This window comes from Danio rerio, chromosome 5 (genome assembly GCF_052040795.2).
Source record: "Danio rerio strain M-AB ecotype USA chromosome 5, GRCz13ab, whole genome shotgun sequence".
NCBI lineage: Eukaryota > Metazoa > Chordata > Actinopteri > Cypriniformes > Danionidae > Danio > Danio rerio.
The window spans coordinates 57,909,748-57,937,145 of NC_141025.1; the positions used below are offsets into that span (position 1 = coordinate 57,909,748).

General features: G+C 33.6%; 1 long non-coding RNA gene across 1 annotated transcript in view; it reads left to right on the top strand.

Moving 5' to 3' along the window:
- Positions 1 to 24,728, top strand: part of LOC147844398 (uncharacterized) — an 80,910-nt gene extending 56,182 nt beyond the window's left edge. The window contains exon 5 of the long non-coding RNA XR_015491801.1: positions 24,713 to 24,728. This is a non-coding gene — a long non-coding RNA (uncharacterized LOC147844398). The remainder of the gene's footprint in view (positions 1 to 24,712) is intronic.
- Positions 24,729 to 27,398: the final 2,670 nt, after the last annotated feature.

Sequence of the window (27,398 nt, forward strand, 5' to 3'; positions counted from 1 at the left end):
ATGATCACACATGACATAGATGTAGGAAACTCTCCTCCTATCAAACAACACCCTTACCGTGTAAATCCCCAAAAGCGAGAGATAATGAAGCAGGAAGTTGAATATCTCCTCCAACATGGTCTTGCCACACCAAGCCAGAGCCCTTGGAGCTCCCCATGTTTGTTGGTGCCCAAGCAAGATTCAACCTTCCGTTTCTGCACTGACTACCGCAAAGTAAATAGTGTGACCAAGCCTGATTCCTTTCCTTTGCCCCGAATGGAAGATTGTGTGGACAGAATAGGTAGTGCCCATTTCATTACAAAACTTGATCTTCTAAAAGGATATTATCAAGTGCCACTAAGTCACCGTGCATCTGAAATTTCAGCCTTTGTGACCCCTGATAACCTGCTGCAGTACTCTGTAATGGCCTTCGGGATGCGCAATGCTCCTGCAACCTTCCAAAGGTTAATGCAAAAAGTGTTGTCAGGAATCCCTAACTGTGAAGCTTACCTAGATGATGTAGTGGTTTACACTCACAGTTGGGAAGAACATCTGAGTATTCTTGATCAAGTCTTCAAACAACTGGCTAGTGCTTCTCTAACACTTAACCTTAAGAAGTGTGAGTTTGCCAAAGCAGTAGTAACTTACCTAGGTAAAAAAGTAGGTCAGGGTCAAGTGAAGCCTGTTGAGGCGAAAGTTGAAGCTATTTTGAAGTTTCCCATTCCCTGCAACAAAAGAGAGCTGAGACGTTTCCTTGGAATGGTGGGCTACTATAGGAGCTTCTGTCAAAACTTTGCTACCATAGTAACCCCTTTAACAGACTTGCTCAGCACTGCCCGAAAGTTTGTATGGTCCCCTGAATGTGACTCTGCCTTTAAAGCTGCCAAAGACCTCTTAAGTAGTGCACCCGTACTCTCTGCCCCTTGTTTTGACCTTCCATTCCTACTGCAAGTAGATGCCAGTTCCTCAGGTGCTGGAGCTGTGTTACTGCAAGATGTTAATGGTGTAGAACATCCAGTATCTTTCTTTTCAAAAAAATTTACCAGTGCCCAGCAAAAGTACAGTACGATTGAGAAGGAGGCCTTAGCCCTGGTGTTGGCTTTGCAACACTTTGAAGTGTACCTTGGAGGTAGTAGTTGTGTCACTGTGTATACAGACCACAATCCCCTTGTCTTTCTGCACAGAATGAGAAATTCAAATCAGCGTCTAATGAGGTGGTCCCTTATTATTCAGGAATATAACCTGACTATCCAGTACCGTAAAGGTTCTGAAAATGTCGTAGCTGATGCCCTTTCGAGAATTCCCCATGCTGTAGAGTAGAAAGGAAAAGGAAAAATGAGTAAATTTTGGTTTGTATAGTGTTTTTTTCAAGATTGGTTAACTTGAAAACTTATGGGTGGGGGTGTTACATTCCATTGTGTTTTGAATGTATTATTGTGTTTTGGTTTCTCTCTCTCTCTCTCTCTCTCCCTCCCTCTCCGTTCCTGCAACTTGTTTCTCAGCTAGGTGTGGAGGAGAGGAAGTTGATTGCTTGCACCTGCTACTCGTTGCCCGGCAAGCTTAAAAGCCTGCCAGTTGCAAGCCACATTGAAGCTTGCTTCCAGAGTGTGGTCTCTCTCCTGCCTGGTTGAGCTATTGTGAGAAACTATTGGTGCTGTTGTGTTTAACTTGTTGAAGTTAAAATCTGTTGTTAAAGCCTCTGAAGCCATTTGAGCTTTGTTTATGAAAACTAACTTTGTGTTTGGAAGCCGTAGGGAGGTGGGTGCCATTTTATTTCTGAAACCCTTTTTCTCTTGTTTATGTTTAGTTAGGGAGTTAGTGTACATTTCTGTTGTTGATTTAATTTTACTTTGTCAGTTTAGACAGTTTTACTCCCTAACTAGCTAGAGTGTACTTTTGTTTGTTGTTTTGGCCTTTCCCCCTCCTGAAGTCTATTTTTGCTTACCAGTTTTGTTTTCCTATTGTACATTTGTTAATAAATTATTTAACTTGAATTTGGTGTGTTGTCGTGAAGGCAGGGGACTGACCCACACTCACCCCAACCAACATTTTTTTTAAAACTTTTCACTGTTACTCCCACTCCTAGACACTTACCATCAGGGACGTAACATAAGCGAGAGAATAACTTCATTTTTTTTTTCCAAAATAAACATTGTTCAGACTCAGATAATTAATAAAATGAAAATAATTATGGATTTCTTGTGCGGCCTGGTACCAATTGATCCACGGATCCACAGCTTGGTGGTTAAGGACCACTAAAGTATTGGGTACCACTTCATATCTTCCTTTTAGTTACAACTTCTCTTATTAGCATTTGATTAATTTGAATTAACAGTGTTATCTTGCATTCTCAGGACACCAACATCTAATACTAAACTTCTGACCCTTTCTGAGCTGGAAGGGTAGACTACCTGGACGTTCATTACTTCCACTGAAGGAACTGTTATACTCTTTTCTTGACAACCAGTCTTCTAATTCTAATATTTCACTTTTAAATCCAATGTTCTTAGGGCTTGAAAAATCCTCCCCGATCTTGTCACAATTCCATTCACTTCATGCTAAGGTGGTTCAGGAAGAACTGTTAGATAAGCTATGTTCCTTCGCAGTGTTTCCAAGTCTGTTTCTACTTGATATAGTGTGGATGCTTCTCTCTTTATCATTCCAGTGACCTTTATTAATGTCCCGATCCACACTTTCTGTGTGTGATTTGAATGTTACTTGTTGTTTTCCTTTCAAAATCTTATATTTCTTTCTAAACAATTTAGAAAGTATGCCACTTTGGTGTAAATGACTTCACTGTGACTGGAACTGTCAATCTTATCCTCCTCTCCATCAAGAGTTCTGGTCTATATGCTAGAAGAGCTCCTTGAGGGTCTTGATTGTTTTTTCAGCATTTGTTTCACTATTCAGACTTCTCGTTCTGCCTCTCCGTTGCTCTGAGGATATCATGGATTACTTGTTACATGATTGAAGTCATAGTCTTGAGTGTAGTCAATCACCAATGTTTCAGGGATTCCAAATCTGGCCAAGAAGACCTTAAACCTTCAATCCTGCTGTTACAAGTTTAGAAAGTTTGTGACTTTAATGTAAATTGAGAATTAGTAAACCACAACCAGATATTATCTTCCATCTCACTAAAAGATGACTGCTGCAACCTGTTACCAGGGTCACTCTGGTAAGGGTGTTGACATTAGTTGCTTTGTTTTCTGCTGGGAAAGCTGGCAGAAGATGTTACATCTTTCCACCAACTCTCTTCTTTCTCTTGCTCAATTCGTCTATTGCTCAACAGTGATATTAGGAGATTATGGTCTGTTTGCACAGTGCTGTCATTTCTTAACATCTCTCAGTGGCAAAAACTTCTAGACATAGTTAACTGCACGCAAAAATCATAGTTAACCATGTCTACACTCTGTGGCTTAGGCATGTTGAGCCTTGATTTTATGCTGGTAAGCTTTGATCCCTTCTGCACTTATTATTTGCCCTAAGAACTTTATTCTCGTAACAGCGAACATGCACTTTTTATTCAGCGTCATCACTTCTTTTTCAGATTTTTTCAGTACCTCACACAGTCTCTCATCATATTATTTCTTATCTTTCACAAACACTAGGATATCACCTGCATGAAATCAACTGAAAATAAAACTCTAAATAAACTAACAATTATTAAAAATAAAACAAATTACACAATAAAAATTTAATTTCTCAAGATCTCAGCAGAGATCATTAAACAACTTCACAAACATCAGGAGCTTTACTTATTATTGAACTTTGACTTTATTTCTTTCACATGAACAAAAGCTCTTCATGAAATTTCTGTTGTTCATTTGAAGTCACTATAATGGTGGACAGAGTCTTCTTTAGTTGGCCTCTTCAACTATTTGTTCTTACACTAGTTGCTGTTTTAGCTGCTACAATTAATTATGTTAATCACACTATTTGTATAGCATAAAAAAGTCAAACGAAAAAACAATAATAGGTCTGCTGAGATTAATAATATCAAAGCCATTCTCACCTGCTTGTGCACTCATTGAATATATTGTTAGTCATAAGTGAGAAATGAATACCATATGTAAATGAAATCACTTGACCAACAGCAGTCAATGACTGTTTAACAGGTCTAAATACATCATTCACAATGAGAATGTTAGATCTATACAAAACTTAAAAACATGCAGACATCAACAAAAAAAGTCTTTGAATCTCAACAATGGACAAACAAAAAATAAAAATCAACCTAAAACAATACAAAACAATCAACTGAAATATTATCTCCCCAAAACAACATAAAATAAAGGTAGAGAATGAGATAACATAATAATATAACATAGATAATAATAATATATTCATGCTGCAATGCATACTGGGATTTTTGTACTATGATGGCACCTATTGCAGCCTGAATGAACTGCTAAAGCTTTTACTGTTAAAATCACAGACATTTTTTACAGTATAATAAAATCAAAAGAGCTTATTCGAGCTTTATTTGACTAAGTAATAGTAGCTTGTACATTAAAGTACACATATAGTTCAGACATGAATGGAGAAATAAGAATATGAAAAAATAACAATAACATTTTTAAAAAATAGAGAAAAAAAATATTGCTGATATTTATACAATTGCATGGGGGAAATGGGGCATGAGGGTTTTGGTGCACAGTACTGTATAGCACAGACCAGGGGGCAACAGTTCAAAGACCGAGTGGGTTGGGTGTGATGGGTCCAAATTGATTTTCTGAGCTCTTTTCCTCACTCTGGAGACATAGAGATCTTGGAAGGTGGCCAGCAGGCCACCAAAAATGTTCTTTGCAGTCCTGACTCTCTGCTGTAGTCTGCTGATATCTAGTTTGGTGGCTGCTGAACCAAACAAAACAGTTATAGAAGAGCACAAGACAAACTCAATGACAGCAGAGTAAAACAGTTTTAGCAGCTTTTGTGGCAGGTTGGTCTTCCTCAGCTGGTGGAGGAAATACAGCCTTAGCTGAACTTTTTTTTTTTTTTTTTTTTTTTTTGTAAGTGTTCCACTTTAAGTTCTGGAGATTGTGGTGCCCAGGAACCTAAATGACATCCACAATCGTCTCCACTGTTTTGATCATGTTGAACTCAAGGTTGATAACCAGATGGCTCAACTGCTCAGCTACCATTCATTAAGCAGGCTTGTTACCATCCTTGGAAAGGCCAATGACTTTGGTGTCATCAGCTAACTTACTTTTAAGGAATTTTTTAAAGCTTTACATAGTTTGTCCTCACGTTAGATTAGGTCATAAAAAGCTAAATGAAATTGTGTGTGTATATGCCTGTATAATAAGATGTGTAAATGTTAATTTGTAAGAATAGTTTATTAATTATTTACTTTTTCTGAATGATCTTAAAAACCACCAACTACTTTTAAATAACTGGTTTGTAAATAATGAGTTACTCGATGAAGTATTAAAAGCTTAAGCATAAATATAGTATATAAATGGAATCATTATGTGTTCTTAATATTAAGAACAGATGTATGCCTAAAGTCATAGTGGCACAACATATGAAAATATATTATTAATAATTTTAAAAGTCTATACACATAGGTAACAAACTCATGACTTTTGGCACAACATATACATGAAAAGTTTATTTAAAAAAAAACAGATATAACTTAATTTTTAGTAGTTTTCAGAAATCATGTTTCTACATTAAGTTCATTGTCATTGTCATTTCAAAAACTGTAGATATTTATTTTTGCAGATGAACTCTATATAATGTTTTCAAAAAACAAAAAAACAAAAACAAGACTGTTAAGATGTTGACTAATCATTGTACATTTATTTTACATCAGAGATGATGGCAATTTTACTGACCGCGAAATGGTTGGAAACACAATCAATAAATGTAGTACTTTGTTATGATTCCTTATCTGTGTTAAATGGTTTAAACAGTGGGAGTTGTATGAAATATTACAAAATGTATGCTAAATAAATGAAAGAAAAATGCAAGTTACCTTTTTTTTATGGATGCCTAATCATTTTAAGTAGGTGTGGAGAAAAACAAGGTGGCAGACAAGCTGTTCAAAACAAGATGAGGTACAGTTGGCTGAAATTTGTGAATGGGTATTAAGTCAGTTCATTTTGATTGTTGTGGATTTTCTTATGGGGAAAGAAATAGAAGATACTTTGTTTCTAAGTTGTTTTGATGTTTTTCCTTTTTACCTCATTGTGTTCACTGGAAAAAAGCTATCCCTCAAAAAAAAAAAAAAAAAAAAAAACAGGAAGTTGATCAATTTATTTTTCAAATTTTATCAAAACTCAATTTCCTTTTTATTAATGCATAACAATAACAATTTTTATATAGGTTTATCTTTTTGCAACACTATGATGCAAGTGCTTGACAATTACAATGTGAACTCTTAAACATTTAAGTAAATGAAAATGCTGTGTATTTGTTCTGCACACATTTACAGTAGAACAAACGTCACAGACTGTTCAGAATTAGCATGGTGGCGTGACTGTTTCCAGGAATCCATGTGTGGATTGAGGGTGTTGCCCTTTACAGCCGGCAAGGAGTTCAACATTACATCAAATTTCTTTAGCTTCATAGATTATTCATCTGTTTCAACACTTACACACCTTTATCTGTTAACAAATTCTAGAACTTTTTCTCATGTGAATCAAAAGAATTATGATAGCATCTCTACAACAATCTTTAAAATAAGTGTTTTTTTATTTAAATGACATTATTAGTTCATGACACAAACCAAAATGGAATGACTTTCTTTTTTTCCAGTGAACACAATAAGGAAAAAAGGAAAACACATCAGAACAACTGCACTGTAACATAACAATATATATAAAAATGATTGGGGTAAACCATTTAAGTTGACTAACTTTATTCAGTTGAGTTCAGTCAACTTAAACCATTTCCCACAATCGTTTTTTTCAAACCATTCGAGTTGCTATACTGTTGTTTAGACTTAACAAAGTATTTTAAGCCAAATATATTGAATAAATACATTTATTTTAGTCAAGTATATCAAATACAAAACAAGTTGGCAAATCGTTTAAATCGTTTAAGTTAACTGATCTCAAACATTTCAAGTTCAGTTATCAAATCTGTATAAGTTACTAATACACTAAATGTTTGACTGTAAACTACTATAAACTGGTACTCAGTTTCCTCAAATGGTTTGAGTTAACTTGACTAATAGTGTTTTTGGCAATGTGGGACAAATGACTGAACATCTCAAAAAAATGTGTTTGGGGTTTTGTGACCCTTTAAGTGAGTAGATGTATGAAGAATAATTAACATTCATAAGTCTTTTAACAGCACAAAAGAAGTTATTTAAATTGTTATAATATTTTTCATCCAAAAATCAAAAACAATAACAATAAAAAAATAATATTTATCAAGCATGCATTAACTTGATCAAAAGTATGTGATTCAAAAATAAAGACATTCATTCGTTCATTCAAATAAATCCTGTTCCTTTGAACTTTCTTTTCATAAAGGACTAGTATTTGCTTCAGCAAAGTCTTTCCAATCACATTGGTAATGTATATATTATATTGCCACTTGATATTTTATTTTGCATTGCAGAGGTTAAATGAAAACTAGAAAACTCTAGAAAATGTCTTTAAAAGAAAAATGCTGGAGCAACAAAACATGAATATCATTACTGAAGAATTTTCCCCAGCGTGGAATGTTTTTCAGTAACAAAAACTGAGCAATGAGCAAAAAAGAAAACACAAAATGTTAGTAACTGGTAATCGTTTACAGAGCTTTTTCCCCAGAGTTCTGTGCTGCTGCTGAGACAGGTAGGAGTGAGGCCAGAGGAATTTCCTCACAACCAAACCCTATGGAATGTATTTATCAGAGCATGTGATGTGCCAGAAACTGGGGAGCTCCAGCTTCCCACAATGAACAAATGTCTTATGTAAGTTTGGAGACAAAGCACCCAAAATGGAATGCTGCCTTTGATTGTCCGTATGTTAAATGGACAGCAAATATAGAACAGATATCTGGCTACACCAAGACTGCATTTATTGCTGACAATTTCAGAATGGTCTTATAGTCTTATGTGTATATATTTTAAAATGTAATTAATTAATGTGATCAAGAGTGGTTTTTTCTGCATCATAGCACCAGTTTTTCCTGTCATCTGATCCTTTAGAAAACATAATATGATGGATTGTATAAAACGTATAATTGTTTATTAATTCATATTCTTTTTGGAATAGTCCCTTAAAAATCTGGGGTCACCACAACAAAATGAACCACCAACTTATCCAGCACAAGTTTTATGCAGCAGATGCCCTTCCAGCTGCAACCCATCACTGGTAAACATCCATACACACTCATTCACACACATAGACTACGGACAATTTAGCTTACCCAATTCATCTATACCACATGTTTTTGGAAATTTCCGGGAAACCGGAGCTCTTGGAGGAAACCCACACGAACATGGGGAGAACATACAAACACCACACAGAAATGCCAACTGACCTAGCCAAGGCTTGAACCAGCGACCTTCTTGCTGTGAGGTGACAGCGCTACCCACTGCACCGCTACGCCACAATAATTGTTTATTGGTATTATTTAATTATTTGTTGGAATTTGTCTTAACTTTGGTTGACATTAAAACATTATTTTCATGATATTAGCAACCAGCTTTCAAGAACTAACAGGATAACGTAAATCATGTGCGATTTAGTGAGCAGTCAACAAAGACAAAGAAGGGAAGCGTTAAAGAGATGGAACAATCAAATCACTTTTTTGTTTGTCTTAAAAATGAAAAGGTCCTTCCAGAAATGTACTTGTACATTTTCCAGACTTTCAAGGTAGCGGAATTACTGTAATGTCTTTCAGCTTCCCAAAACATGCAAAGCTTCTCTTGGGACAACTACAATTCTTTAAATAGAAGCCTTCTTCACAAAAATGTGCCACACACGTACACCAAATAACACACACACACACACACACACACACACACACACACACACACACACACACACACACACACACTCACACACACAAATATCTGATCTAACAAACAAGTTAATATTACAAAATATTATTAAAAGCACATTGTATGTACTGTTTTAGTTTTTACATCAAAATGTATCTTAAGTTTTAAGAAAGTCTGGTTCTTTGTCCAATTATTTGTTTTTTATCAATTGTGCAATTTATTAGCAACTGTTGAGTAAGACATTTTTCTGCACTACATTGTTTTTAAAAATTATTTTTAGAACAAAATACTATTGAAATGTACTATCATTTTCTGGGTCAAAATTGTTTCTACACCATATTCCTTCAGTCTATGTACATACTAAACAATATTTTTTTCAAGTTGTAAATAAAAATATAACTACAATTGGCAATCATCTGTAACACGATAGCAGCAAATAAGTTGAGGATCCAAATGCATCTTTATTGACAAGAGTACTCAGACAGGCAATGGTCAATCACAGGGGCAAACAGGTACATAAAGGGCAATCCAAAAGAGTAGTCGATACACAGGCAAAGAGATCGGTTAACTGCAAAAATCAGCAAAACACAAGGTGAGGGTTTGGAAACACCACACTGAAAAAAACATGATAAGGAAAATACTTTGTAGCAAAACAAAACTAAGCAGAGTGTAAGTGTGAATCAGATGCACATAGTTCTGGTAACCAATTAATCATGAGATTCCAGCTGTGTGTGAGTAATCAGGGGAATCGGGAACTGGTGTATGAGTGAGGTGCATAATAATATTTGTGACAGAACTGCAGTTCTCAAGTGATCTGCAAGGATTAGACCAAAGGTGATTGTGATATTCTGGGTCCAAGAACAACCCATTTTGCAATTGGTGTTTATAATTGATAACAAAGAGCTGTTTTATATTAACCAACCAAATTGATATTAAATCTTGACAAGCTGTTGATTCAAAACAGAATGCCAAACACTTGGCTACCAATCTATTGCCAGTGAGGTTTTAATTATCTTTTTTTTTTTTTTTTTTAACTCGGTAACCAATTACACTGCTGTTCAAACAAAGTTTAAAAGGATGTTACATATTTGTGAATAAGAATTTATATATCTCAATGGGAAACACCTTTAGATGGTACAATAAAAATGCCTCATTGAAAAACATAATTTTATACACTATATTACAACACACAAACAATATTTCCTCTTTATTTTATTTTTGCCAAGCTTTTGTTCTTAGGACAATGGATAGATGACAAGTGGGACCTTCAAAAAAACAAAATATGGGAATCAGATTTTACATTTTGGGGGTGTTGCAGAAAGCAGGCTCTCAGGTAAGGTTAGGGGTAAATAAATCACCCCTCAGGTAAGGTTAGGGGTAAGGTTAGGGGCATGAGAGGTTAGGGCTGTGAGCAGGGCTGTGACTTGGCTGAAGTTTTAAATAAAATTGCTACAGAAATTAGCAAATCATAAAAATGCTGTAATGCTACACAAGACTTAGGAATAAGTTAATCAGCGGTTGAACCACTAAACTCAAAAAAAGTAACTGACGGAACATGAAATGGGCATTTTTTTGCCTTAATGTAGATCTGTTATAAGAGTACCCATCTGACATTTTCACTCATTTACGGCTTTCAGATGAGATACAGTATTAAACCAAGGTCCCGATTCTTTGTAGTCATTTAAAAAGTCCCAGCATGTCTTTAGAAAAAGAGTAAGGGCCTCTTTCCATCATGGCCTCCTAAACAATGTTCTTGCTTTTAAGAGCCTCAGGTTCAGGGTGGACAGAGAAAAAAGATGCCCCCGTGGGTTGCAAATCTTCAGGAATACCTGACATATTAACAGGATTGTCCTAAAACACAGAAACAGGGGGGAGACACAACAGTGTGTCCAAGAACGATGGGTGTCATGCGCAAATTAAACATTTTTGAAAAAGTAATTGTCTCTTGGTGATTGCCGGAGGAGGTGAGCCTCACCAGGAGTGCGGTTTGATAAATCTTCACAACAAAGCTGCCAACCAATGTATAGACAATCTATGTACACTGTTTAAAAAAATCTGTTAAATTTACGGAACAATACTGGCAGGTGGAGTTGATAGAATTTTCTCCGTATAAAATAAGGAGTTTAATAGAACTGTTAAAATTTACAGAAAATAATCATATTTCATGAACTGATACAATATTCAGTTCACAAAAACACAACTTAGTGCATAAAAATTGAACCTTCCAATGCACTGATGAGTTCTTGTGCATTTGCAATTAACATTCATATTTTCACTACATTACTAACTACACAGTTTACCTTTACACAAAAGAAGCTGCAGCTTGACATCAAATATTCTCAGTTCATCTTGGACTTGCACACAGATGCTACTATTCTCCACAATGGTGACACTAAAACCGTTTTGCAGTATTTTGCTGTTCTTTTTCTTGATTTTACGGTAAAATACCAGCAGCTGTGGTCGCCAGTAATGTTTTTAACATTTTACATTCGTAAATTCAGTTTACACAATATTTATGTTAAAAACACATTCCATAGTCTGTGTTTTTTATCGAACACATTTAATCTCTCAAATCCCAGAGCAAAACCCTTACCTCACTACAGAAGGCTGAACACTCAGACAGTGATGAAGTTAATGAGTTAATTAAGTGTCTAATTGAAGGAGGATTAAGAATTATTGATGAACAGAATCACTGAAGAAAGAAAAACACAAAAAAATAGAAAAAAACAAAGATGAAATCATCTGAAAATAAAACTCTAAATAAAATAATAATTAGCAAAAATAAAACAAATTACACAATAAAAATGTAATTTCTAAAGATCTCTGCAGAGAGCATTCAGCAACTCAAACATCAGGAGCTTCACTTATTACTGACCTTTGACTTTATTTCTGTCACATAAACAAAAGCTCTTAATGAAATTTTTGTTGTTCAATGGAAGTCACCATGATAGATGACAGAGTCTGCTTTAGTTGGGCTCTTTAACTATTCATCAACTATTTTTTTTGTGGTGGCTGTTAAAATTAATTTTGTTGATCCCACTATTTGTATAGCATGAGAAGCCAAAAGAAAAAATAATAATAAGTTTGATAGGATTTACTATAGTATTAATAGCTTTATTTATTTTTTTAAGCAAGCATGCCGAGGATCATATTCTGATTCTTGATGTCTGTATGTTTCAATGGACAGTTGGAGATCCTAAGATTCTGTGCATGAAACTGATTAAACTTTTTATTAATTCTTTGATAATTCTTTGTTGAACCTCTATGGGAAGCTGTAACACATTACAAACAATTTCAAATAAAACTATTTCATATAGGCTAATACTGGAAATTTTATCTGTAACTATAAAGTATACACTGTAGAGTTTCTTATTGCCTTGCCTGCTATTATTGATGAGATTTAGAAACACAGGTTTAATAGTCAGAGAAACATTAAAATAGAAAATTAAAGGTTTGAGAGCCCAAATAAAGCAGCCTTTGATTTCCATGATGGTGAGGTCAAATGAAATAATTTCAATAAAAAATATAAACCCCTGTTAATTATCAAATATTCTTGCAGATAAGAGACAAATGGAGTCAAACTGTAATCAGTAAAGCTGCCAATGCTGTTATTTAATGGAGTTGTTTAATCCTCTGTTTTAATTTAGTTGGTTTGGTGTGCGGCTGCATCTGTAGTTTTATTTATTGTTCTTTCCTTCAGTGATTGTGCTTGTGAACAGCAGGTGTTCATCAGTGTCTGAATAGACTTATTTGTGGCCATTCACTCTGTATGGTGGACTGAACTAATCGACTAATTTAGGGACTAGTGAATGTGGGTGTGTGGTGAGATTTCAGACTCTGATTAGTTTCTCGAAAACAAAGGTAAAATCGATTACAGCTTTTTTCCATATTTTGTACAGAAATGAGCTGTTAATCATTTACCAGGTTTTCACTGTAGATTGTACATATTTTCTCTGTTAAAATCACAGACATTTTTACAGTGTACTGTATGTATGTGTGTGTTTATAAAGTAGTGGCAGCTTTGTATATTTTAAGATGTAGTCATACTATTTTGACTATTTATATTTAATATTACACCAGAGCATATTTTTCCATCCTTAAAATAGCAAAAGTGGATTCGGACACACCCTTAATGCTTTTGCACCCTGCGCTTCAAACTTTGCACCTAGATCTTTAAAATAGAGCCAATTGACTTTTAAGGCTCCTTCTGTCAATAAAGGAGACTATGTTAACAGGAAATCTGTCCATTGTATAAATTTGCAATAACAACTTAATTTCGGTTCTAAATCTCTTGGCATTACAACTATTAACTCATTAGTGATTATACTAACTAGCTAATATGGAATGTGCCCCACCTTATCACTAATGTAGAGGATAGGTGGTCAGGGTCTGTACATGATGCCAGAATTTACATACAGCCATGTATTTGTGTAGCCGTGTATTGTGTATAAATGTATTTAACAGAATGCATTTTGCTTCACACAAAGTTTTTTTATTCTTTACAATACAACGCTTATTTACTAGGGGACAGAGGATAACCTTGTCTGCTTTATATAATGATAGCCTACTCTAAACATGGACCACAGACACATTTAAGATTGGCCCAGAGGAACTAAGCTGACAAAAGAGATGAGAGAGTGCTAAGAGACATGATTTGTCAAAAAATGTTTAATTAAATTGTTTATACTTAAGCACTGTTTATTTGATAAATGGCTTTTTTACATTGCTATATACACAGAGCTCTCAACATATTATTCAGTAATTCTGTTTCAAGTTTTTTTTAAATGTCTATTATATTCTCGTCCATTTTAAGCAGTATAAGGCCCATTTCTATGTGACTATTTTTTAAAGGTGGTCCTTATACAGCTACCTTGCTGCCAATAATTCACTCTTTTGACATACATTTTAATTTTTATGCCAACGATACACTACTTTATATCCCCAAAAACCCTACAACATCTCACCTCCCTTCTGACCTTACTAAATGTTTACATGAGATTAATATATGAATGAATAATATTTCTTAAAGTTAAATGCCAGTAAAACTAAAGCCTTTCTGGTTGGCTCTAAATCTGTTTTATCCAAAGCTCAATCTTTTATCCTGTTTATTAATAACCCCTCCAGTCAATTTCTCAACCTACGTAAAAAGTCTTGGGGTTATACTGGATGGCATGCTTTATTTGGTTCTCATATTAGTAGTATCTCAAATTCTGCCTTTTTTCATTTGTGTTACGTTGCAAGACTTCACTCTTCACTATCTCAACAAAGTACTGAAGTGCTTATTCATGCTTTGGTTACATTACGGATTGATTACTGTAACTCTCTCTGGCATTCCTGATAAACAACTTCATAGACTACAGTAATTCAAAGGGTTGGATAATTACCTGCTCATGTACTTCTGATCACATAACCTTTGCACTCACTGAGATCATATTCTGCTGAACTGTTATCTGCACTAAAAATTGCTGTTAAAAAATGGTCAGATTCTATGGTAAAATAATGTTTTTTTCACTGAAACAGTAATATTCTGTTAAAAACAGTGTATTCTGGATAACATTTTTGTTTTCGAGAAAGTAACCAACTGCAGAAAACTGTAACCTAACAGAGTTCAGATTCAACGTTTTTTTAAAGTCTGTGTTTGAAATCACATTTTGTTCACTATTCCATACACAAGTTCACCAGTGAAGTTCACCTGACAGAGTTAATGAACACTAATAAGTGAATTCAGACACTGATGAACACCTGCTGTTAATAATCATAATTACTGAAGGAATAGAACGAGAAACACAAATAGTGACTTGAGTTACAGCATTAAATAAAATCAAGTAAAATAAAACACCTTCAGTCTCAGCAGAGGATCATTAAACAACTCCACAAACAACAGCGGACACACCTTCAGTCTCAGCTGAGGATCATTAAACAACCCCACAAACAACAGCAGACACACTTATTACTGACTGCTTTGACTTCCATACTATTCTCAATGAGGTCCAACAGAAATTTAGGTGTCTTTTGTGTCACCGTAATGGAGTGAGAGGCTGGTTTGGTTGGGCTCTTCAACCTTGAACTCATTTAACTATACTTTTCAATTGCTGTAATACAGAGTTTACAAAACTCATTTATTATAGCTATAAAGTTGGAAAATCAATAGATATACAAATCTACTTGTCTGAAATTTATCTGTTAAATGTTTTGGTATAGGTCTAGATGAAAGACCTCATGTTATAGTTTGATTGCTTAATTGCAGATATTAATTTAAATAATAAATGGAAAAAGAAAATATACCTATGTATTAGTTAACAGTAAAGCATTAATATACTACAACAGTTCAGTAAAGACACACTCAGACCTCATGAATCAGACCTTGTACCTCAACAATGGTAACAATTCAAATGTCTCATGCTATAATGCATGCTGGTTGTGGCACAGTACAAATATCCCAGCATGCATTGCGGTGTGATTAAATGTAGTATAATTGTCTCACAGTTTTCTTTATTTGTGTTTTATTCTGCTTTTGTTTATGTTTAGACTTTTAGTTTACTGTTTGTGAGTTAAACTGTTAATTTTTTTAGTTGTCACCATTATTGATGTCTGTTTGAGTGCAACTTACATTATAGCGCAGTGTTATTGTCCAAGATATTCTTAAAAACTTCCAGCTATCACTGCCACATATAATGAAAAACAATAGATTAAGCATTAAATTAGTGCAGATTCTGCCATTTAATAGCAACACGAGCATCATCAGATCTTATTTAGATGTTTGACTAGCTTGCCACAGCAAAAGAGCTTTTTAAACATAATTCTTAACAATTACCGCAATCAAAATATATTCATGATAAAAAATGTCAGGGCTAAGAGCCCAACTAAAGCAAACTCTGTTCTCCATGATGGTGACGTAAAATGTTAACCTTTCTCTCAAGAAGAACTTTAGTAGATGTTATACAAAAGTAAATGTTTCAGTGATAAGTGTAGCTGGTGATGATGTTTGTAGAGTTGTTTAATCATCCACTGATAATTTAAATGATTTAATCATTTGTTGTACTTCAGGTTATTTCATTATAAAGCTGTGACTATAGCTGTTGTTTTTTATGTTCTGTTCTTGTTTTTTCTCTTCAGTATTTATTCATTTGTTCATCGTTAATCCTCAATTATCATTTAATTAGTCATTCAATTAATTCATTTACTTTAGCTTTGCTACATGTTTCTTGAACACACAGTAGTGTGGACACTTCAATTAAAACTGAAGTATATGCTCTGGGGTTTAAAGGGTTAAAGGTGTAAGAGGTAAAAACAGTGTAAAAATGTATTTAAAAAAACAGTAGATTGCTTTCAACCACAGCTGCCAGTAGTTTACCGTTAAATAAAGTAAAACAAAAAAAAAAAAAACAACAACAGTATTTTACTGTTAAACCTGAAGCAATTTTTTTTCTGTGTGTCACCGTTGTGGAGGAGAGTAGAGCCAGTGTATGAGTTAAAGATGAACAAAGAGCTGATGATATTATTCTGCATGTTTCTTTTTTTAAAGCCAGTGGCTGTTTAGTTGCTGATGCATTAAGAATATCTGGTAATTCCAGCTTTACAGGTACATGTGCTGCTGTGAAATATAAGATCTCTTGATTAAATGATACTTTTCTAATTAACTAAAATAAGTTATCATTATACATATGCTTCCAAGCATATATAGCGCTTTACTTCATAAACTCATTCAGCAGTTGGTCAATTTGAGGCGGTTGCTTTCAGTGAAAAATATGTGTTCACTTGAGTATTGTGTATATAAATGAAGTCCATGTATTTTTACAGCAACACACTATAAAATAACAGTACATTGCTGGCAACTGCAGTTGCCAGTATTTTCCTGTTTTTAAACGGGACAGTTTATAACAGTGTGTCCAAAACTTTAAGATAAAGTCATTTGGTGGCAGGGCTTTTAGTTGTATAGCACCAAAGTTATGGAATTCCCTGCCTTTGCACAATCACCAGATGGACTCTATTTCCAATTTTAAATCTCAGATAAAAATGTTTTTGTTTAGGATAGCTTTTAATGATTTCTGGTTTAATATTATGCTGATTGTTATTTTTACTGCTTGTATTTTTTTGTTGTGCTTGTGATCTGCTGTAAGGTGTTCTTGAGTGCTTTGAAAGGTGCCTAAAATTAAAAGGTATTATTAATATTAACATTATTATTACTGTTTTATTTTATTTTTTTAAAGAGTCGACTCAGAGTCATTTATATGATTTGTTTTTTGTCCGAAAGTTTTGACTGTTTGTTATGTCGACACAAAACAATATCTAATATGAGGTGTTGGATCTGGTAAAATATGAACATGCTCTTCCATTCAAATCATAGCGGAGTGCAGATGTGGGATTGATCATAACTGAAGATGAGTGAATATTATTGAGTGAACATTCTGAGAATTAATACAATAACCTACCCTGCAACAAAGGATTCACCTGCCATTTGTTAAAGGAATGATCAGCAAAAACTAATGTATGGGATCTAGTCAGACCTTGATATAAACTTTGTTAGTTCACAGTCATGGACCAGTTTCTGTAATTAAAATGGTTGCCTCCTTGTTTGTCTACCAAATAAAAAAATAATAATTAACTGTGTTTTGCTTCATGCAGCTAGTGTCTGTGTCTGGTTAACTCAATATATATTCACAAATTCTTTATATTCACATATTAGCATCTGAAACCATGTTGAAAATGTGATGCATGCTACTTTCTTTACCAATTAAAAATGCATTTTGTGAGCTTGTTATGCCATGGTGTTTGTCGTTGATATGGCCAACATCAGCTGTTCTTACAAATGTGCTGTGGTCAGTTTTTAAAAAGAGTTAAATTTTTGCCACTATGTGGATTAATACTAGAGGCCCTGGTAGCTCACTGGTTACCACTGTTACTTCACAACAAGACGGTCACTGGTTCAAGTCCTGGCTAGGCCAGCTGGCATTTCTTTTTCTTTGTGGAGTTTGCATGTTCTTGTGTGTTTCTTCTGGTTGCTCCTTTTACACCCACAATCCAAACACATGCGATATAAGTGAATTGGATTACTTAAATCGGGCATGTTGTGTGTGTGTGTGTGTGCGTGCGTGTGTGCGTGTGCGTGTGTGTGTGTGTGTGTGTGTGTGTGTGTGTGTTTGTGGTGTGTCTGTGTGTGAGAGAGAGAGAGAGAGAGAGTGTATGGGTGTATCCCAATTGGTTGCAGCTGGAAGGGCATCCAATGTGTAAAACATATGATGAAATAGTAGGTGGTTCATTCCACTGTGGCGACCTAATAAATCAGAGACTGAGCCAAAAGAAAATTAATGAATGGATTAATACTGAATGTGTGCTGTTTGGTGTTTAACCACAAGGCTTTAATGCACTCCTGCATTGGACTTACCAAAATACTCTGCAAAATACTGTGGCTACTTCAACAATGTTGATAAGCCATGGTGGGCATTTCTTTCCATCTCATGCTGAACACAGTTGACTAATCACAACAGAATGGGTCATTGGATCAATGACCGCAGATTAATCACTGAACAAATCACATTGGGAAAATTAAATAAAAATAAATGATTTTTTTTTTTTTAAAACAATAAAAGGGTTTTTGACCTTGAATGCATATAAGCCTCCTATTGGAGATCCACAAAAACAAAAAAATGACCTTTTATAATGCATAATAGTCATTCTTTTAGATTTAGTCATCCATTTTTTTAATATCAGCTATACAATCTGTTAATTTCATGATTTTATACAAATGATTGAGAGGAGATATAGAGTTTTGCATAAAAGTGTCAATGTTTTTCTTTTAAAGATAGCTTCTAGTGGTAGCATACTGTTGAAGTCAGAATTATTAGCCCCCCATTTTTTTTGCCCATTTTCTGTTTTATTTTATCCTTTTTTATCTTTGAGATGATGACAGTAAATAATATTTTTTTAAATTTCAAGAAAATTCTATGCAGCTTAAAGTGACATTTAAAGGATTACCTTGGTTAATTAGGTTTAATTGGCAGGTTAGGGTAATAAGGCAAGTTATTGTATAACAATGATTTGTTCTGTAGACCATCAGAAAAAAATATAACTTAAAGGGGCTAATAATTTTGACTTCAAAATGGTTTTAAAAAAATTAAACACTGATCTTTTTCTAGCCGAAATAAAACAAATAAGACTTTCTCCGGAAGAAAAAAAAATCGTATTAAACATACTGTGAAAACTTCCTTGCTCTATTAATAATTTGGGAAATATTTAAAAATGAAAAAAAAAAGGGGGGGGGTAATCATTCTGACTTCAACTGTATATAATGTAAAATGTAAGACCGAGAACTAAGCCTGGGTACCCCCAGTGTATTTTTAATCAGTATGATGCCTCTTGATTAATTGACTCAAACTGATTTGATAGATAAGACCTTTTAAGACATGAACCATGCCCAATGCAGTTCCAGTAATACCAATATAATTTTCAAGCCTATTAAAATTGTTATGATGGATAGTATCAAATGCAGTACTAAGGTCCAATAACACTAAGAGAGAAATGCAACCATGAACGTACAATAGGAGCTGGTCATTCCTAACTCTTAGGACATTCTTAACTCGGCTGTTTTTGTGCTATGATATGCTCTAAATCCAGATAGGAATTTACCACAAGTATTGTTTTCTGTAGGAAGGAACGTGGTAAAATAAATACAAGTTTTTCTAGTATTTCTGATAGAAAAGCCAGGTTTGAAGTGGGTCTATAATTTACTAATTCTTTAGGATCAAGCTGTGTTTATTAATAAGGGGCTTAATGACAGCTAGTTTAAAAGCTTTAGGCACATACTCTAAAAGTATACATAAATTCAAAATGTCAAAAAGAGGTTCAGCAACTTCCGGAAATAATAGTTTTAATAATTTAGTCAGAATAGAATCTGATAATGCAGACATTGTTCATTTGGAGGAATTTACCTGTATAGACAGTTCTTTCTCACCTACTGCTGAGAAAGTCTGAATTTACCCATTAATGATCTACAGTGATCTAATTAGGATGATGCTGTAGCAGACATGTTGACACTAATTATTTTAGCTCTGATTTCATCAATCATGTATGTGAAGAAATTCCTAAAGTCATACTGCTATGTTAAGAAATGCATGCTGATGCTATTTTTGGTTAGATTGGCCACTGTGTTAAACAGGAATGTTTTTTATATATATATATATATATATATATATATATATATATATATATATATATATATATATATATATATATTATTAAAGATGAAAAATAGGCAGATCTGGCAGGCTTTAAAACCTTTCTAAAGTTAAGTATACTTTCTTTTCAGGCCAAATAAAAGCCCTCTCGTTTTTATTTCTGTCATCTACGTTCCATTTTTTTGGGCTGCTTTCTTTAAGGTGCGAGTGTGCTAATTGTGCAACAACATCAGATTTTTCTAATCTTTTTTTAAGCGTAGCAGAGCAACTATGTCTACAGTTCTAGAAAGGACAGAATCAATAGTTTCATTTGCAGCGTCAAGCTTTTCTAGGCTGTCTGAAATGCTGAGGAACTTAGAAAGATCAGGTAGGTTACTGACAAAAATTTTTAAGTGACGGTCACGGAAATCACGCTCAGTGGGGGTGGGGAGGTTGTGACGATCATGGTGATAGTTCTACTACATTTATAAATAGAAAAAATCTTTTGAACTTTTAGACAAGAACTCAGCTAATTGTTTTGTAAAGTCGGTGTGGTCCCCTGGAGGCCTATATACAGCTGCCAATGAAAATTTCGATTGAGATTTGTTGTTTATTGTACGCTAAAAAATACAACACTATTATTTCAAATTAATTATATTTAAAGCCAGATCGCTGAGTGACATTAAAATTATTACTATATATTATGCCAACGCCTCCACCTTTCCCTTTAAGATGAAGCTCATGCTTATAATGATATCCTTCAGGTGAAGACTCATTTAAGGTCATCATCTAGTTAAGCCAAGTTTCACATATTCTTATAAAATGAAAACTTATTTACATTATGTGATGTTTTTAATAAGTTGTAACTTGTAAAAACCATATAATTCTATGTATGCTTAATTTGAACAAAAAAAATTATTCATCCTCATATTGTTACAATACCAATTTTATTAGATTTTTTTATTAAATTAATAAGAGGACTAATTGTATTCCTTAAAAAGTAATCAATTAATGATCTGCTTGATAGAACCCAATTCCAAGCGGAAAAGTACCTTCTAGAATTAGAAGGTTGCCTGCATTTTCCATTATTTTTACCCCAATTTTGTATTTTTCCACAAAATATATTTATTGGGTTTTGTTTGAATTACAGAGCAAAATACATTAAAAAAATTATAATAAAAAATAAAAGTGAAAAGGTTAAAAATGTGAAAATAAATATGTAAATAAATTACATAAATTCAAATAATAACAGTACATAATTAAAACATAAGTAAATAACAATAATGTTCAGTGCATTTAAGTATTGTGCATTTTACTGCTTTCCAGTGTTACTGGTTAAACAAATGTGTTAATTGTTGTTGAAATGTAAGACATCTTAACAATAAAAGAAGACACCAACAAGGGTTTGAAGGCTCAAACATAAAAAAATGTTGCATGGTCCACCTGGTTAAAAAAGTGTTAAAAGGGGGTCCATATTTTATAAAAATCATTGTACTTTGTAGAGCAAGATTGCTAGTCATTACTTTAATCCATGGAACACATGATGGTCTTTGAGTTTTTAGAGCATTAACACGCTTCGCTTGGAGTAAACTAAAATATAACAGTTTGTGTTTGCTTGTGTTCAGATTCAGGTTTACAGGTTATATATGAAATAAACATAATTTGGGAACCAAATGTACATTTTCTTTAATAAATAAACCAATCAAGCTAAGAAAATGCTATTTATTTATTTATTTTTTTGATAAAGGGTACCCATTTCTTCATTGCATTTTGTACAACTATCAGGAATATTTGGGTTTAGTCTATGCAGTTTAGTTGGTGTAATGTACACTGTAAAAAATTGCTGTTAAAAAAACGGTCAGATTCTACGGTAAAATAATGTTTTTTCACTAAAACAGTAATTTTCTGTTAAAAACAGTGCTTTCTGGGTAACATTTTTGTTTTCGAGAAAGTAACCAACTGCAGAAAACTGTGAGCTAACAGAGTTCAGATTCGATGTTTTGAAGTCTGTGTTTGAAATCACACGTTGTGTCCTTGTTCACTATTTCATACACTAGTTAACTAATATAGTTCACCTGACAGTTTTAATGAACACTAATGAGTGAATTCAGACACTGATGAACACCTGCTGTTAATAATTACAATTACTGAAGAAAATAAACAAGAAACACAAACAGTGACTTGAATTACAACATTAAATAAAATTAAATAAAATAAAACAGCTTCAGTCTCAGCAGAGGATCATTAAACAACTCCACAAACAACAGCAGACACACACTTATTACTGACTGATTTGACTTCCATACCATTCTCATTGAGATCTAACAGAAATTAAGGTGCTTTTTGTGTCACCGTAATGGAGTTAGGGGCTGGTTTAGTTGGGCTCTTCACCCTTGAACTTATTAATTTAGACTCTCCACTTACTATAATAAAGAGATAACAAAATGCTTGTATTATAGCAATAAAGTTGGGAAGTCAATAAATAGAGAAATCTATTTGTCTGAAATTAGTTCTGATAAATGTTTTGTTATAAATCTGGAAGAAGGGCCTCATGCAATAGATTTTATGCTTAGTTGCAGGTATTAATTAAATTAATGAGAAGTGGAAACAGAAAAGATACCTCAGTAATTACTTAACAATTAAGAAATAACATACAAAAACAGTTCAGTTATGGCAACTACAAACTCAGACCTCATAAACCTGACCTTGTATCTCAACAATGGTAACATCTCAAATGTTTCATGCTGCAATGCATGCTGGGAGTGGCACGGTACAAATATCCCAGCATGCATTGCGGTATAAATAAATGTTGTATAATGGTCTTACAGTTTTCTTTATTTGCGTTTGATTCTGCTTTTGTTTATGTTTAGACTTTCAGTTGCCTGTTTGTGAGTTAAACTGTTAATTTTGTTAGTTGTCACCATTATTGAGGTTCATACGCTGATTATTGATGTCTCTTTGAGTGTGATATACACCATAGAGCAGTGTTATTGTCCAAGATATTCTTAAAAGCTTCCAGAAACCATTGCCATATATAGACATATAATGTAAAACAATAGATTTAACATTGAATAAGAGCAGTAAATTTTATTATACTAAATGAGAACAGACTCTACCATTTAATAGCAACATGAACATCACCAGATTTTATTTAGGTTTTTGGCTGCAAAGCTGAAGTAAATTCATTGAATTTACTTCAGTCTACTTCCGTAGTGTAAATTAACAGTATATTACTGTTAAAATACATTTTTACACTGTGTTTTTACCTCTCACACCTTTAACCCTTTAAACCCCAGAGCATATACTTCAGTTTTAATTGAAGTGTCCACACTACTGAGTGTTCAAGAAACATGGAGCAAAGCTGAAGTAAATTCATTAATTAACTGACTAATTAAATGATAATTGAGGATTAACAATGAACAAATGAAGAAATACTGAAGGGAAAAAACAAGAACAGAACATACAAAACTTTAGTCACAGCTTTATAATAAAATAATCTGAAGAACAACAAATGATTAAATCATTTAAATGATCAGCGGATGATTAAACAACTCTACAAACATCATCACCAGCTACACTTATTACTTAATACATGTATTTTTGTATAACATCTACTAAAGTTCTTCTTCAGAAAAAGTTAAAGTTTTACGTCACCATCATGGAGAACAGAGTTTGCTTAGTTGGGCTCTCAGCCCTGTCATTTCTATATCTTTGCTGTTGCAATTGTTAAGAATTTTGTTTAAAAAGCTCCTTTGTTGAGGCAAGCCAGCCAAAAACCTAAATTAGATCTGGTGATGTTCATGTTGCTATTAAATGGCAGAGTCTGTTCTCATTTATTATAATAAAATTTACTGCTCCTATTCAATGTTAAATCTATTGTTTTACATTATATGTGTATATATATATATATATATGACAAAGATTTCTGGAAGTTTTTAAGAATATCTTGGACAATAACACTGCTCTATGGTGTAAATTGCACTCAAAGAGACATCAATAATCAGCATATGAACCTCAATAATGGTAACAACAAATTTAACAAAATTAACAGTTTAACTCACAAACAGGCAACTGAAAGTCTGAACATAAACAACAGCAGAATCAAACACAAATAAAGAAAACCGTTAGACTATTATACAACATTTATTTATACCGCAATGCATGCTGGGATATTTGTACAGTGCCACTCCCAGCATGCATTGCAGCATGAAACATTTGAGATGTTACCATTGTTGAGATACAAGGTCAGATTCATCAGGTCTGAGTGTGTCTTTATCATAACTTAATTGTTTTTGAATGTTATTTCTTAACTGTTAAGTAATTACAGAGGTATCATTTCTGTTTCCACTTCACATTAATTAAATATATACCTGCAACTAAGTATCAAATCTATTGCATGCGGCCCATCATCCAGATTTATACCATAACATTTATCAGAAATAATTTCAGACAAACAGATTTCTCTATTTATTGACTTCCCAACTTTATTGCTATAGTACAAATGTTTTGTAAACTCTGTAGTACAGCAGTTGAAGAGTCTTCTTATATAAGTTCAAGGGTGAAGAGCCCAACTAAATCAGCCCCTCACTCCATTACGGTGACACAAAAAACACCTTAATTTCTGTTGGCTCTCAATGAGAATTGTATGGACGTCAAATCAGTCAGTAATAAGTGTGTCTGCTGTTGTTTGTGGAGTTGTTTAATGATCCTCTGCTGAGACTGAAGCTGTTTTATTTTATTTGATTTTATTTAATGTTGTAACTCAAGTCACTGTTTGTGTTTCTTGTTTATTTTCTTCAGTAATTGTAATTATTAACAGCAGGTGTTCATCATTGTCTGAATTCACTCATTAGTGTTCATTAAAACTGTCAGGTGAACTATATTAGTTAACTAGTGTATGAAATAGTGAACAAGGACACAAAGCGTGATTTCAAACACAGACTTCAAAATATCGAATCTGAACTCTGTTAGCTCACAGTTTTCTGCAGTTGGTTACTTTCTCGAAAACAAAAATGTTACCCAGAAAGCACTGTTTTTAACAGAATATTACTGTTTTAGTGAAAAAACATTAATTTACCGTAGAATCTGACCGTTTTTTAACAGCAATTTTTTACAGTGTAGCTGGTGATGATGTTTGTAGAGTTGTTTAATCATCCGCTGATCATTTAAATGATTTAATCATTTGTTGTTCTTCAGGTTATTTCATTATAAAGCTGTGACTAAAGATTTGTATGTTCTGTTCTTGTTTTTCCCTTCAGTATTTCTTCATTTGTTCATTGTTAATCCTCAATTATCATTTAATTAGTCAGTTAATTAATGAATTTACTTCAGCTTTGCTCCATGTTTCTTGAACACTCAGTAGTGTGGACACTTCAATTAAAACAGAAGTATATGCTCTGGGGTTTAAAGGGTTAAAGGTGTGAGAGGTAAAAACACAGTGTAAAAATTTATTTTAACAGTAATATACTGTTAATTTACACTACGGAAATAGACTGTAAAATAACAGTATATTGCTGGCAACCACAGCTGCCAGTAGATTACTGTTAAATCAAGGAAAAAACTGTATTTTACTGTAAAACCTGAAGCTAATTTCTTCTGTGTGTCACCGTTGTGGAGGAGAGTAGAGCCAGTGTATGAGTTAAAGATGAACTGCTGATGTTATTCTGTATGTTTCTTTATTTAAAAACATCAGCTGTTTAGTTGCTGATGCAGTCAGAATCTCTCTGGTAGTTCCAGATTTACATGTATGTGTGCTGTTGTGAAAAATAAGACATTAGAATTAAACCAAACTTTTCAAATTAACTAAAATAAGTTATCATTATAAGTATGCTTCTAAGCATGTATAGCACATTACTTCATAAACTCATTCAGCAGTTGACCAAGTTGAGGCAGTTGCTTTCAGTGAGCAAAATGAGTTCAGTTGATTATTGTGTAAATCAATGTAGTCCATGTATTTTTACAGCAACATACTGTAAAATAACAGTACATTGCTGGCAACTGCAGCTGCCAGTATTTTACTGTTTTTTAACGGGACAATTTTTAACAGTGATAAGTTCATAGGAGTCATTCATATTGCAGTAATTTACAGCTTGTGTTAATAATATGTTGGGCTAATAAACAAGAATCTATCCATTCTTCTTTAGATAAGTGTTCTTGAAGATAAGTAAGTTGGATAAGGAGTTATGTTTTGATACCTGAACTGTATTAAACATTGATTACTAAAATGTTTTAGAGTGTGATCTTCTATGATAGACAATGATATTTTTAATGCATTTTAATTTCTGAATGTATTAAACTTCTTACCTTTAGATATTAAAAAAAAATGTTTCTGGGGTATGTCAAATTTTTTCACCAATCCAATTTGCAAATTTAAGATAATTTGAATAATTTATATTTAGAGTATATTTAGGGTCTCTTTCATGTTAATGTATGAAAGAGAACTGTTACACACATATTGTTTGCAATATGTAATGCAAAAACTTTGAAGCTCAATATCTCAGAATCATTTAGAACGCAGATAGATCCTTATAATTACAAGGCAATTTCTTTCAAGGTGTCAGAGGGGAAATTAACAAAATAAATCGAAAACAAAATACTATAAGATTAACTTATGGAAAAAATACCACGCCATTTCTATGCCAGTTCATGTTGTATGATTATTATTTCCAAATCCAGAACAACAATTGAAATAAACAGGTCCAGATACGGCACAGTACTGGACTAGATTCAGAATCAGAACAAGATCTGGTCCAGATCCAGAACAGAACTTAACCAAATCTTGCTCTGATCTGGCAAGGCATTGGACCAGATCCAGGACAGAACTGAACCAGATCTAATACCTCATTTATAAATGTGGTATATGCACAAAACAGGTGTGGAATGTGTGTATGCTACTTACTCAAGTTAAAGTTGTGATCCATAAATAAACCAACTTGGTTGTAAAATATGCAATGGTTGAAGGTTACTCTAAGTAAACATATTTACTTCAATACTGACTAAATGTAACTACTTTAATTAATCATATAAGCCATAATAAATAATTTAAAAAATAATTGTGGTGTATGTTCACTTTTAGGGAGGTTTCTATAGATCAGGGATTACCAAACTTTTTCCTGGAGGTCCAGTGTTCTGCAGATTTTAGCTCCAACCCTAACTAAACACACCTGAACAAGCTAATCAAGGTCTTACTAGGTATACTTGAAACACCCAGGCAGTGTGTTGAGGCAAGTTGGAGCTAAACTTTGCAGGGCATCTCCAGGAACATGATTGGTGACCCCTGCTAGATAGTTCTTTCAATTATTCATTCATTTTCGGCTTTGTCCCTT